Here is a 16,171-nt window from a genome sequence, read left to right as displayed (position 1 = left end):
TTCACTATTTTCATGTAGTAACTATCTTTCATTTATTGAAATTATATAGTAATGATGCAAACATCAAGTGTAGGATGGAATACCATACAATGTAAAATACAATAGTAGTAAACTATATACTAAAAGATTAGGTTGCACGGGTTGATTATTAGAAGTTGGTATCAGAGCCTTGGTTTGAGAGATTTAGACTAGCACTGGGTGCATTTGAACTCTAATTGAGCACTAGAGGATGTCTTTTATGAAAACACTTTCTTAAAAGTTTTTACAAAAAGAAAAGTATGTGATTCGTGCAATCAATCGGAGCTCAATTAAGTGATTCCCATAATACCCCTACATGTTGTTATGTTATATTTTTTTATAGTATGGTAAGCATGATATAAGTTAGAGTAAGGATTCGCTCATGATTGCATGCTAGAACGCCTGCTTAGAGAGATGTCATTTATGCATGTTATGTGAGCTGTTAGAGATTCACGATAACGTTTAGGCTAAGGATATTCCAGGAATTTGTAACGACCCAAAAATCCTTTGGTTAACAATTTTATCTTTTCGTTACTCGAATAATTATTGAAGTGAATGATTCTAAATTTATGATATTAAAATGGAATAAATTCAATAAAATAGTATTATTTAATATCCAAAAGAATTAATCAATAATTAAGAGAAATATAATCTAATTAAATTGATTTGTGGTTTTTAGGATGAATTAAAAGTCTTAAAAAGATATTATTAGTATTGAGGGACTAAAAGGTCATTAAAGGAAATTAAAAATGTCAAGTTATTAGCTCATGGGTGTTTGGATTTAAATCAAGGGAATATTGGGCTGTTTTGCAAATATCAGTTATAACCCTCCCAACGACATGCAATCGTCGATTGAGGGGTATACTTGTCCATTTGTTTGTCTGGCCATTCATGGATTTCATTTCTTTTTTTCGAATTTGTAAATACCAAGATCGCTTAGAGCATCTTGGGCATGTTGCTGCTGCGTCACTCATTAGGTGGAAAAACAAAAATATAAACATAGAGGGATATAGATTTCTTTCACTATGATTCTTGTATTTCTTGGGTGGAATTTTGCTTTATAAAAGTCTATGTTTTGACCCATTCATAAGGTTCTTAAAACAAACCGTAAGTGTAATGATATGTGGCTTAATGGTGGAGGAAACCCAAACCCAAATTGTGTTTTATCTTTTATCACCATACTTTCGTTTTTTGCATTAAAGCAATATACTTTAGGTCATGGTTTGAAGTTTGAATTGTATTTTTGACTCAATCAAGTGTTGCTATTGTTAAGAGCTTAATTTCCTACTTGGGGTCGTTTTTACAATGAATTAATGCGTTAAGATGCCAATTAACTCTTAAAAGTAAAAAGCTTTGAAATAATGTGAAATTACCTAATATGTCTTTGTTCCATAAAACATATAGAAAAATCACAGAAGGTCAGATTTAGGATCCGTCATTCCTCAAAGTTCATATTTTGGGTCTAGTAACTTCCTGATTATTTCCTTGACCCGATGTTGGTTCTAACTTGGGTGAAAATCATCATTTTCAATAACTACTCAGAAATTAGCTGCATCGATACCCTGTTTTTTAAAATCCATAGTAAACTGTAGAAAACTTGTATGGACCTGTACAAGTAGTCCTTGGAAAGCTAAAAGTCTAAACTACTGGGATACGGAAAAATATTGTAACTTTTGTAGGCTTTGGTTGTGTTAAGGTGACGTTGAACATGTTGTTTCATCTAAAAATTTGGAAATTTAGTTTAGTAATTCGTTTACATGTTTGGGGTATAGAATACAAAGTACTCTCGTTTGATTTTTGATTTTAAGATTATTTAATGTCATTTTAGTTCACTTAATTTTTTTTATATATATTTTTCTATATAATATTGAATTTTATTTTGTCTATATAATAGAGTAGATTAATTAATTAGTATATAAAAAAATATAAATAGAAATATAACTAAAACGAATAAAATGATATTGTTACGAGATAAGGGATAATATCTTATATATATATATATATATATATATATATATATGTGTGTGTGTGTGTATTGTTGAAAATATTAAATGCTTAATAAATACTAATAAAATATGTTATCTACGTTATTGAGTGTCTGATATATTATTAATTATTCATAAAAACTATTATTAAAGATGATCGAAGTTATGGAAATTATGTTTTTTACTTTACTTAATAGTTACAAAAAACGTTTATGATCCATTTATTATAAATGTTTTAAAATAAGGTTTTAATTAATTAACCATAACAATAGTTAAAAATAATACCCAATCAAATAAATAATTTTTAAATTAATTAATCATATAAATAGTTAAAAGTAACACTATACAAAAATTACATTTAACTGTATTCATGCGTAAACTGCATGTAGAGGCCATTGCAAAATTTGATTGCAATATATGTTTATCTTATAATATTGCTCAAAAACAAAAATTACAATTTTGCATATCAACATAATATAAGAATTACTATTTCGTAGTTAATACTAACAACTACATAATCTTAGCCGACGCAACTGGAATTCTCCTAGTTAATTTAAAAGAAGGAGAAAGAAAGAAGAATATTACGTTTATGGTAAAAAAATGAATACAAAAATATATAAATTGGAAAGAAAGAAAAATAAATAAAATGACATTTATTTTATCAATTATAAGTGTGTAACCGATATACTAGACAAATGGACCTAAAAATAAAGGTCACGACACATCTACTTTTTTGACTTGTGTCATAATTAATAATTAAAAAATAAATATAAAAGCAAATTTAAAAACTAATTATCTTATTACACCCTCAGTGCCAACTAAGAAATAAAAAAAGCCAAAAATTACAACAAACCAAGACCAAGATGTTATTAAAGCTCACAAAATCATCCACCCCAAAAGTCTATCCTTGTTCATAGATTTCACGATTCTCAGGTTTCTTGGTGGATTGTGATTGTCATTTCCTTTCATCAATTTTCTTAGAAATCTTTTAATATTTATCTTTAGTTGCAAAAAGAAACAAGTGTTTCACTGATTTTATGGAAATGGAGGATGGAAGTATTAGCAAGTTGATGCAAGATATGATTTTGAATGTGAATGAGATATCAGAAATCTCATATTACATATTTACTATAAGAAAAACTTTCTTTAGCCTTGCTCGAAGGTTAAAGATTTTAATTCCTTTTTTCGAAGAGATACGAGATCAACCTCACGAAGTTCGTGGTCGTTGGTATTATGCCATGATTTCACTATTTTATAACTTCGAAACCACAAGGAAATTGCTTCGACAGGGAAGTAAAGGCAGCAAGATCTATTTGGTATATTCTCATTAATCGGATCTACATATTAATTTTAGTTGTTTCCTATTCTTTTTTTTTAGTCATGATTAAAATTGATAATTTGGAACTTTGCTTTTTGATTTATCATGTTCTACAAAAATCTCTAAAGATTTATGTGACTTGGTTTTTCTAAGTTGTTTTCTATTCTTTTTTGTACTTTTCTAATTTCTTTCTAATTTGGAACTTTACTTTTCCAATTCGCCAAACAAATCTTCAAGTTTTATAAAAGATTGGCCATGTATAAATATTAATACATAGTATTCATGTATTTTTATTTTAGAAAACATGGAGATTTGTTTGGCAAAACTGTAACAATACTAATCCTAATCTTTACTCATACCTAGTTCAAGCTTTTAGACTAATAGTAAGAAATAATAATAACTAACATTATTTGATGCAGAAATCACACAATCAAAACAAAATAGATCTAAATTTATTATTAAAACCACATTTTCAGCTTGTTTTAGTTCTCTATAACGTCTTTCGTATAGTTGTGTTTAATTAGTAAGAATCATATGACAAGATTTCTCACTAAAGTTTTTCTTGTTTTGCGTCTAGTTTCTTGCTAGACTGGTATAAAAGTTTGCTTGCTCCAAAAACAAATATTACAAGGTTTCTTTAATTTAGACTCTCTCCTTTACTTAAAATGAAATAAGATTAACGATTAATTATCAAAAACTCTAATACAAATAGAAGACTTGAATAGATTTCTAAAATCAATGATTTTTAATATTCTTTTATTAGTTTAGAAACAAATTAGAAAAGTAAAGTCACATAAATCTTCATATATTTCTGTAGAACAAGATAAATCAAAAAGCAAAGTTATAATTTATCAATTTTAAGCATGATTAAAAAAAGAATATGAAACAACTAAAATTAATGAGTAGATTCGACTGACATAAATATACCAAATAGATCTTGCTGCCTTTACTTCCCCGTCGAAGCAACTTCCTTGTGGGTTCCAAGTTATAAAACAATGAAATCATGACATAATATAAACTACCAAAAATTCCGTGAGTTTGATCTCGTATCTTTTCGAAAAAAGGAATTAAAATCATTTACCTTTGAGAAAGGTTAAAGAAAGGTTTTCTTACGGTAAATATGTAATGTGAGATTTCTAATCTCATTTAACTTGTTAATTGTATCCTGCATCAACATGCTAATAATTTTGTCCCCCCATTTTCTAGAAAATTAGTGAAACACTAGTTCTTTTGCAACTAAAGATAAATTTCAAAAGCGTTCGAAGAAAATTAAAGAAAGAAAATTGTAATCACAATCCACTAGGAAACATGAGAAGCCATGAGAAGAGTGCAAACTGCAAACAAGGATGAATTGGGTTTGGGGTTAGATGATTTTGTGAGCTTTAATGTGGTCGTGGTCTTGGTTTGTTGTAATTTTTGGCTTTTTGCTATTTATTAGTTGGCACGGAGGGTGTAGTGAACTTTTCGGTTTTTTAAGATTGCTTTTATATTTGTTTTTTAATTACTAATTATGACAAAAGTCAAAAAAGTGGATGTGACGTGGCCTCTATTCTCAAGTCCATTTGTCTAGTTTATCAGTTACAAATTTACTATTGACAAAATAACATTTTTGTTTACGATTTCTTTCTTTCCATTTTAGAAAAAAAAAATTACCTTAAACATACGATAAATTAAATATATTTCTATATTTTTCCCACTCTTCATTTTACTATGTTAAATGGTGACATGTGTTATATTTAATGAAAGTAATAATATTTTAATACAATTGTCACCATATAAACCGGATATGGGAAACATAAAAAGAAAATATATAGAATATTTAATTTCTTTAATCATAATATTTTCTTCCTTTCTCTTTCTTTTAAATTAATAGTCATATAAATGTAGTGATGAACAATCCTTTGTTGCAAAAGTCAATATAAATGTATGTTATAAATTTTAAAGATTAAACAATATCATAAGATATGATAAGTACTATAAAAGCTCCAAAACAACTAATATTAAATTTGCAAGAATTAGAAAATTTTCAATTTGACAAAATCAAGTTCACGTTTAAGTAAATAGCACGATAATTAATTAGATGCTTCAATATTTTACCGTGATAACTATCTTTCATTTATTGAAATTATATAGCAATGATATAAACATCAACTGTAGGCCGGAATACATACAATGTAAAATACAATAGTAACAAACTATATACTAAAATATTTGGTTGAATGGGTTGATTATTACAAGTTGGTATTAAGGCCTTGGTTTGAGGGATTCAAACTAGCACGGGGTGTATCTTGGGTGCATCTAATATTAAGTTGAGGACTAGAGGGATTCTTTTACAAAAATATTTCTTGAAAATTTTTTACAAAAAGAAAAGTGTACGATGCGTGCAATCAACCATAACTCAATTGAGTGATTCCCGTAATACTCATACATGTTGTTTTGTTATATTTGTTATAGTATGGTAAGAATGATAGAAGTTAGAGTAAGGATCTGCTCATGATTGCATGCTAGAACAAGTGCTTAAAGAGATGCCACTTGTGCATGTTATGTGAGCTGTTAGAGATTCACGGTATTGTGTAGGCCAAGGATTTTTCAAGAATTTGTAACGACCCGAAAATCCTTCCGTTAACGATTTTACCTTTTTGTTACTCGAATAATTATTGAAGTGAATGATTCTCCTTTATGATGTTAAAATGGAATAAATTAAATAAAAATAGTATTATTTAATGTCAAAAGAATTAATCAATAATTAAAAGAAATATAATCTAATTATATTGGTTTGTGGTTTTTAGGATGAATTACAAGTCGTAAAAAGATATTATTAAAATTGAGGGACTAAAAAGTTATTAAAGGAGACTAAAAATGTCAATTTATTGGGCTCATGGGTTTTTGGATTTAAATCATGGGAATATAGTGATGTTTTGTACATATCACTTATAACTCCCCTAAGAGCATGAAATCGTCGATTGAGGGGTATACACATCCATTTTTTTATTTACTTTCATGCATTTCCTTTGTTTTGCGGAATTTGTGCATACCAAGATCGCTTAGTGCATCCTTGGGCATGTGGCTGCTGCGTCACTCATTATGAGGAAGAACAAAAACCCGAACATAGAGGGAGATAGATTTCTTTCACTCCAATTATTGTATTTCTTGGGTGAAATTTTGTTGCATAAAAGTCTATGTTTTGAACCATTCATAAGGTTCTTAAAACAATCCATAAGTGTCTTGATATGTGGTTTAATAGTGGAGGAAACTCAAACCCTAATTGTGTTTACTCTTTTAGCACCATACTTTCGTTTTTTCCTGTAAAGCAATATACTTTGGGTCATGGTTTGAAGTTTGAATTGTATTTTGGACTCGATGAAGTGTTTCTACTGTTAAGAGCTGAATTTCCTACTTGGGGTCATTTTTACAATGAATTAATTGGTCAAGATGCCAATTAACTCTTAAAAGTAAAAGCTGGGAAACAATGTGATTTACCTAATATGTCCCTTTTTTGTAAAACATTCAGAAATATCACAGACGATCAGATTTAGGATCCATTAGTCCTCACAGTTTGGATTTTGGGTCTAGTATGTCCCTGAATTTTCCCTTGACCGATTTTGGTTCTGACTAGGGTGAAAATCATCATTTTCACTAACTAGTCCGAAATTAGCTGCACTGATATCCAATTTTGGAAAATCCATATTAAATTGTAGAAAACTTGTATGGACCTGTACAAGTAGTCCCTGGAAAGTTAAAAGTCGAAACTACAGGGATACAAAAAAAATATTGTAACTTTTGTAGGCTTTGGTTGTGTTAAGGTGCCCTTGAACAAGTTGTTGTTTCAGGTCAAAATCTGGAAATTTAGTTTAGTAATTCGTGTACATGTTTGGGGTATAGAATAGACATTTTTAATCTTGAAAAAATTTATTAATACTATTTTTTGTGTTGTATTAGGGGGGAGTTTGATACCTTAAGTGGTTACGAGACCCAAAGTGAAGAAAGACATTTTTGTGACAAAGGCGAGTCAATTTTGTGGAAATTTAAGTAATTTGTTAGCAAATTCCATATCTTAGAGGGGTTGGAATTAACCTAGGTTGTATAGGTTGCATGCACACCTATTGTAAATAATATGTTGTTTGTAATGATGGATCTTTTTTTATGTATGAGAATTTAGGATGCATTGTATGCTAGATTCTAATTTTTGATGTGTGTTAGGTACATGATAAAAAGAGGGTTCTGTGTTGTTTATATGTGAATAATGCATGCAATAATTTATTGGAATTATTTTTCTAAGATGTTTAGGACAAAGCATGCCAGTGATGTGATAAACCATAATAATGAGTTGATGGTATGTTGATGTAAAATGCTTAACTTGTATTTACTAGTTTGAATGTTTCCATAAGAGGTAATTTGGTAAGTAATATGCCTTTAAATATAATAACAATGAGCATGATTACTCTGAGTTTTTGAAATGTAGTTTCTTAAGTGACGAATTAATAATATATTAATAAAAAGGGGAATACACTTAGCGGGGTTAAGGGTAGCAACCTAGACATATGTATGTACCCTATCTGGATGTGATGTCGCCTAATAGGTTGGAACATACCTATTGGATAAGTTCTTAAGCCAAAGAGATGCCAGGTGGTTTTTCTACACAACCACTCGGGGCAAGATCCATGGTTTCCAGGACTAGAGTGGTGTTTACAAGTGTTGGAACGTCAACACAAACATCACATGGGAATTGGGAGGTGTAACATGATGGAATTGGCACCAGTTGTACTGATCCTTAAAAAGAATGTGTTTACTTGTATATGCAACGACATAATAGCGAAAGCAACGAATCGGGGGAAATGTTACGGGTGAGAGTTGCGCCTCACTTAGTGCATTGGGTCGTGCATATCACGTTAATAGTGAATGAGATACTTACATCGGGGGTTATTGATGAATATATAGACCCGTAAATAGTAAGTATTTGATAATAATTACAAAGGTGATTAAAGGAGAGTAATTATTAATGATGATAATGAAGATTAATATTATTAAATAATATTATAGTGATGAATGAAGTAATAATTAGTTAAAAAGATGAATAATGAAGTGTAACTAAATGGAAACACTAACATTATTAAGCATAATTGTGTTGGATATGTGATGTATGTGCCATGCTATGTGAGTGTTTGAATGCATGCTTATATGATATTTATTTTGAACCATTTGGAATATGATCGTTCCATAACATTGTACCAATGTTCTAAATGGCATAAGGCGTGGCCTAGCGGCAAGGCCAAGCCTCAAGCTTAACGAGCCATGGCGAGCCATGAGTGTTTGAATGCATGCTTATATGATATTTATTTTGAACCATTTGGAATATGATCGTTCCATAACATTGTACCAAGGTTCTAAATGGCATAAGGCGTGGCCTAGCGGCAAGGCCAAACCTCAAGCTTAACGAGCCATGGCGAGCCATGCGTTTTTCAAGGCGTGATGTAAGGCGGCGATTTTGTATTAATTTATAATTATATTTCCACATAAATATAAATTTATATTAAATATAACTACTTTTTAGAAGTGTTATATTAATAACTAATAACAAAAAGTTAACTAAAAACACAATACTTGTATCCCCGATTAGAAAATACATAACAAAGAGCAAAAAAACATGTCTAAAAAGAAAAAAACACATGCCATAACACGCCATAAAGCGCCATGACATGCCATATAAAGCCTTGCCACGTGCCACACCTAACAACAACATTATGAGGCTTTTAGTAATGACAAAGCCACGCCTCACGCCATGGCATGCCTTGGCGCGTGCCATGGAACACCATTTATAACACTGCATCGTACTTATGATCGACTCACTTAGAGTATGATGACACTTGTTTCTTTGCTTGTTATTTTGCCATGCATTGGAACTTGTAGTATGCTTTGATTGTCTTGGTGAGGGTGGGGTCGTATGGGTAGCTACTTTTCGTATTATTTTCGTGATGATACCATTTTGGACATGTCATTGAGTTTTCATTTACACTTGGTTTTGAGAACTTGTGCTGGTGTTGGTTTTTCTGAACATAAAAAAAAATGATGGAGGTTGTTTTTGATAATAAAGTAACATTAGTGATGTTTTTGTAATAATAAGACTTTCGCTAACTTATTCTGTTTAAAAGTGTTTTAAATAAAAAGAATTTTTTTGGGTGAAAAACCACGATGTTACAAGTTGGTATCAGAGCCATGTTGTGAGCGAACTGAATACATAGGACGGTGTTCAGACTCACAGTATAGACTAGCTCAGTTAGGTGCTTTAGACTCTTAAGGGGGAGGGCGTGTGATGAGATTTATATGTTATTTGTTATGTGCCTTTAGGACTCTTACTCTTTTTGGTATCAGAACATCCTCTCTTCTTTCATGTGGATCCTGTAATCGTTATGATCGCTCGTCATTTAGAGAAATGGTTCCATATCAAGGGAACAAAAATCAATGAGTGGATAGAGTTATCTAAATTACCAAAAAGGATTGAGGTGAATTGCATCCCCAATGACTCAAATTGATCGTCACCCACAAACTCAGTTATCCCATAGCATTCGTAGTTTGACAAGTGTTACGCATACCGAGGAAATAGAAGATCACCTTAGAGTGATGACTGGACTGCACAGGTTTGGCATGCCTTGCAAGTTGTTGGTTCATCATTGTTCGATGAAAGACTAGGGATAGAACCTTTAGATAGTCTGAGGATTCTGTTAGGTTATGGAATTTAGAAAGCATAATAGGAGTACCAATCTTTAACGTAAACCATGGAGATAGGATAATTTATGGTAATGCCAGAAGCAGTTATATATAGGTGTGAATGTTAGTATGGGCCCAATACTATCATAAGCATATCCTATATAACTAGGATTTGCGGAACCACAAGGAAAACCGAGGACCTGGTGGTCGGTATTTAAAGTTGAAACAGTTGTATGTATGGTAGAGCTTTCGTGTATTTGCCGTGTGTGCTTGTTTTGTGTTAGGAATTGAGATAGAGGGAGGGAATTTTGTTACTATTCGAGAAATATTTGATGGGTGCTCCATTATGATTGAGGGCCATACTTTTCCTTTGACTTGATTACGACTGGGATCAAGTTCCCTGGTGTTGTCATTGGTATCGATCGGCTTTCTACCAATTGGCATGAAATGTTATACGATAAAGCATGTGTGTATTCTGCTTGTCGAAGGAAAAAATTATATTATAGAGTCTATTCCTAAAATTTCTAAGATGAAGGCATGTAAGTGTTTATTGAGGGGATGTGAGGTCTTCTTGGCTCATTCAATTGAAAGCCCAAAGAAGACAGCGGGTCTCACTGATGTGGAGTTTGTTAGGGAATATATTGATATTTTTTCCTAATGATTTTTCAGGTTTATAACCACCACGTCAGGTTTTGTTCCAATTTGACCATATTCCTACTGTGGCTCCCAAGGCCAAAGCACCTTTTAGGTTCGTTCATTCGGAAATGAAAGAAATGGTGTCGTAACTTCACGATCTGTGTAACGTCCCGATTTTTAACACAAAATTGTTCATTTTTAACAACATATAGAACATAAATTCAATATCCCATTTTCATTACAAGATCATTGTCATACATTTATTAAAGAGAGTTTTTAGTGGAAGTCTAAAAAATTATTAATTTATTCGTTGCGAGTACAGTCATGTTAGAGCCTTCCCTCGATCAAAAGAACAACCTGGAAAATAGTTATTCAACAACCATAAGCCGACGCTTAGTAAGTTCCCCGAGATACCAAACATCACAATACATGTACATGCATACAAAAAATTGCTCATGACCTTTCACCGATACACCAATGATATGTGTATCTAGACTTATGGCCTACCTGCAATTTTGTCATCAACACAATTCTATTGGCTCCCGACATGCCGTCGTTCCGCCGTCAACCCCTCACTTAACTGTAATGAATAATTCAAGTACAATAACATATAAGCACATAGAGACTATACTTTCGGCTCTACTCTACTAGCTCTTATATCCTAACATACATGACTATATATATATATATATATATATATATATATATATATATATATATATATATATATATATATATATATATATATATATATATATATATATATATATGGTTGTAAAAATCGGTCTAGGCGGCCGATTAATCGGCACCTAGGCGCTTGGCGGCCTCCAACCGCCTACGAATAAGGGTTAGAGGGTAAAAAAATCTGCATTGGTCAATATCGGTAAAACCGGTCCAATTCGGTCCAAATCGGACCCAAAATCGGATCCGAAATCGGACCCAAAATTAGGCTTAAAAGAGACCGCTGCCCCAAAGCATAGTTGGATCTGAATTTCAATGAGGCCTTCTACCTTTTTTGTATGAATGTTTGCCCTTGGTTTTTTATCCCACCAACGATGTGAGATACTCAATTGAAAAAACACAGTTTAATGGAGTTGAGAGCTGCTCAAACTCAAAATCAACAATTCATTCTTTCTTCTTCTTCTATTTTCTTATTCGTATGTTCAGAGGATGTTTGGGATTCTCGGTTTGATCGGAAAAGCCTACTCCAACGATTTCATATGCTTTTATTAAGATATTGGATTGTTTTTTTTCTTTAATTTGGGATCAAACACAGGGCTGAAAAACAAGCATCGGAATTGAGACCTGCTCAAACTCAAAATAGTCGGAATTGAGAGCTGATCGAAATCGACGGAACCTCACCCATCGCTTCATGTATCATCGCTTCATCGGAATTCGTCGATTTCACCTACTCTACTCTCTCTCCCTCTCGTTAGCGATTGAATCAGACAAAGTGATTGTTAATTTGTTGTACGTCGAAACACTGAGGAGCAATCAACTGCCATCACAATTTTGGTTGTTCTTGTTCTCAATCATCGTGACCAGTTGCCCCTGCCCCATCAAAGCGCGAAACACGTAAACTGAAGGTGTTCTTTTACTCCTTGATCTTATTGTCTGAGTAATAATAATAGATTGTAGTTCAATAGCTTAGGCTCCTTCTTCTCCTTCTTCTTGTTATATATTGGTTGTGAATTCGTGAATTTGAGCTGTTAACTGCAAGTTTGGGTTTCATTCTATTTGTTTGTATACTAGAAATATGCAATTGTTTGTATACTGGAAATAAGAAATTGATTCTTGTGTGTTATATTTTGTGTTTATCAACATGCATACAATGTGCTTGATGAAATTCCTAATGTGGTTAAAATGTTGTTCTTTATTCCAGATGAACCTGATGAAATTTCTAATGTGGTTAGAGATGGAACCTTAAAGGTTAAATACCCAAATGGTGCTCCAATCATTGCAGATCATCCTGCTTCAACATGCTTGATGGGTAGGCATATGGTCTTCTAACATAAGATAGTGATATAGGTGTAACATGTATTTGAATTGGCCTTGTTTCATAAGAATACTAGAAAAAGAGTCACACCATGTATTTGTATTGTTCTTATTTATTTATATTCTTACGATTAATATTATATTTATTAAATTTTAATATTTTTTTTAATAATTAATGGTCCCCGATTAATCCCCCCTAGCCGATTAATCCCTTGACCCCAGTCCACCGATTAGCCTACATCGAGCGATTTCTACAACCTTGATATATATATATATATATATATATATATATATATATATATATATATATATATATATATATATATATATAGTTTTGGTCAAAAAATGAACAAACAGGAATCGACCAAAGTGTATGAGAGGTTGTGATGTTCAGAATAAAGCAAGTATAAAATGATGATCAAAGTGACACAAGTTGTTTACAAGGAAAGCCATTGATCCTTGCTAGGATCTCCGACATAAAACCTTGGGAGGTGATAATGATCAACTGCCTCGATAATTTTATTAATTGAAAAGGTCGATTACAGAGAAAATGGTCGATTACAGAGAAAATGTAAAGAATATAGGTATAAGTGATGTCGTTCTTAAGTGTCGTGTGTAGTGTGATGAATACATGTGTTTTTTATAGTCTAAAGCTAACAACAAGAAGTCCGACAATTCTGGGATCCTCTGAGATCAACTTATACCTGTATTTTTTACTTGGTCTTCTGGGTCTTTTGCCTGGTCATGATGAATATTTGTTGAGAATAAGTCTTTGGCTGACTATTTCTGCACATGTGGGAAAAATAACAAAGAATTTAACTGTTATAAATGTTAGGAGAATATACGATAACAGTCAGGATCCTAAAGTAAAAAAGAAATATTTTGGAGTTAGTTTGCCAAAATTCAAAGGGATAATTTAAAAAGTAAAAAAGAAATAAAAGTGATAAGGGATTTTAAATTTTAAACCCTAACAGATAGAATTTATCCGTTCAAAAACCATCATAAACTGGTCAAATCGACCCTTCTCTTTCTTCTGTCATCGGCATAAACAGGAGCAATTGATCGGAGATATTGTTCCCGATGTCTTTTAACTTTCATCCGAGGGTTTATCAGTCATCTTTGAAGGTATTTTTTCTCACTTCTCGTTCTTAGTTTTCTTTTTACTGATCATGGGCAAGAAGATGACCATCTCTCGTAAGAACAATCTCGCCCCTTCTGAGGATGATTTTATCAATCAAAAGATCCTATCGTACGACAAGATCTGTTCTTTAGATGATGGAGATATTGAATTGTTGAAATCGATCGGTGATTTCCCCGATGATGTTGTTTTCAAACCCTCCAGCCCGAAGTATCAACCTGATTTCGTTTCCTCCTTTTGGGTTTGCTTTCCCGAATACCCCTTTTCTCTATGTTGAAGTATCCCTTTTCTGGAATCATCTCCAAATTCTTCGAGGTCACTAAGATTTCCTTCATTCAGTCAATGCCTATTGTTTGGAGGATCTTGTTCTGGATCGATAAATTGAACCAGTCCAAAGACCTAGACATAGGTTTGACTGTGTTGGCTCATGTGTATGATCTCACCACCTTTGGAAGCTCCCGTTTTCTTCTCATAGTCAAATCTCACAAGTCCCCTCTCATTCTGAAAACAAAACATAATAACCGAGCATGGAAAGAAAAATACTTCTTTGTTAGACATGATTCGATCCTTGGTGGGGATTACCTGCCGATGACCTGGGTTAAAAAGGGTAGGAATAATTCATTCTTATACCGAGGATCCTGGAACTCACTTTTCATTACTTTGTTTTTTGTTTTGCAGATTTCAGGTTTGAAGAGCTCATTCCCATTGCGGAGGATACCGAAGAGAAGATAGAGAAGTTCCTTGTTGTTTCCGCAACTGATAGGTCTTTCAAATTTGATTGTTCTAGTCTCCAAGAAGGTTCCTCCACCACTGCGCCCATGGCTACTGGTAAGAGTTCTTATTTTTCCTATAACATTTTATACTTAGCAAGGATCGTAGACTATTGAGGATCCTGAGCTAATGAAGATCTTGTGCCATGTGTAGGATCTAAGGTCACTCGCTCCATTGCCTGATTTGGTTTGTCTGATCTCGAAGAGGATATGTCCAGCGGCCTGATCGTAGTCAAGAAGGAAAAAACTGCCTTTCTTCTTCCTCTTAAGAAATATCACATTGACCTACTGTGAAGCCTCGGGCTCTCGAAAGAGGAAGACCTGAGAAGCCACGAATCTGATCTTGAAGAATCTTGGAGCCAAGGAGGTGCTTCAAAAGTTGTTTTCCTTTTCCCAAGTTGTAGGTGTGCGTGTGACATTAGTTTCTGATTCCTACTTGTTTTTACTGACGTCATACCTGTTTCAGGTTTCTGCTCACGTTTCCCAGTCTGTAGTTGATCTAAGCATCCGGGCTAAGGAGGCTGGTCGAGTCCAAAAGGAGTAGGAGAAGGAGTGGAAGGCGACCAATGAAGATCTCCTCAAGAGGGTCGAACTGTTGAGCAAGGAAAATGCTGATAAAGAGGAAGAGCATGCTGCTTAGATGGAGGAGGTGATTGCGGAGGCGAAGTCCAGTGCTACCATAGTTGTTTGGGAAACCAAGATATGGTTAGTTGAGGATGTCGCCAATGCAGGATCCTGGGATTTGATGGGATGACGTGAAGCTTTGGCCAAGTTGACTGGTAAGCTTTTGAATACCAGTTAGGATCCTGAAGGACAGCCGTCAAAGGTGGACGAGGTGGAGAAGGTCATAGGTGATGATAACCAATTAACGGTTTAGGCCTGCAAAAATTTGGGTTTAAGTAGTTTATGGTTTTCTTGGTGATGTAAGACAATATTATTGTTTCCTTTTTGTTAGGGTTGGTGGGTAACCCCTTAATGCTATTGTTGTTTTAACATTTCTTTTCATGCTTGATTGTGTGGTTGTAGCAGTAGGATCTCCAAGGATCCTAAGGAGTTCAAGATTTACAAGAACTCTCAGGATCATAATGATCTGAAAACAGTTAGTGACCCATTTAGGATCCCAAAATAGTTGATTTCCTTTTGGGATAAATCTTCGATAAGAAATACAAGTAAGAATAAGGATAGATAGAACATTATTATCTTTGGACTTTGTGACCTTTAGGACCCACTTTCAGGAGAAGCATAAAGTTCTTTTCGCTCTACAGGATCCTAGGGTTCACTCATGGAAGGATCCTTGGTCGTCAAGGAGGATCCTTGATTGAACTTTAAGGAGTCGACTGGAAATGTCTATAACTTGTAAAATGAGCGAAAGAAATTTTTCAACATTATAATGCTACAAATTTTACATATTTTCTGGGGAGTATCCCATCATCAAGCACTACGTAGGTATCATAGTTCTCGAAAAACCTTGGGAAAATTCCAAACATAGTAAAATTTCTGGGGAGGATCCCAAAACATATGATAACATAAAAATGTTATAAATTTTATTAATTTTCTGGGGTAGACCCCAACATGAAAATGTTATCAACCTCGTGTGTTTTCTGGG

Source organism: Lactuca virosa, chromosome 5 (assembly GCF_052849685.1).
Source record: "Lactuca virosa cultivar CGN04683 chromosome 5, Lactuca_virosa_CGN04683_v6, whole genome shotgun sequence".
NCBI lineage: Eukaryota > Viridiplantae > Streptophyta > Magnoliopsida > Asterales > Asteraceae > Lactuca > Lactuca virosa.
This window is presented reverse-complemented; position numbering follows the sequence as displayed.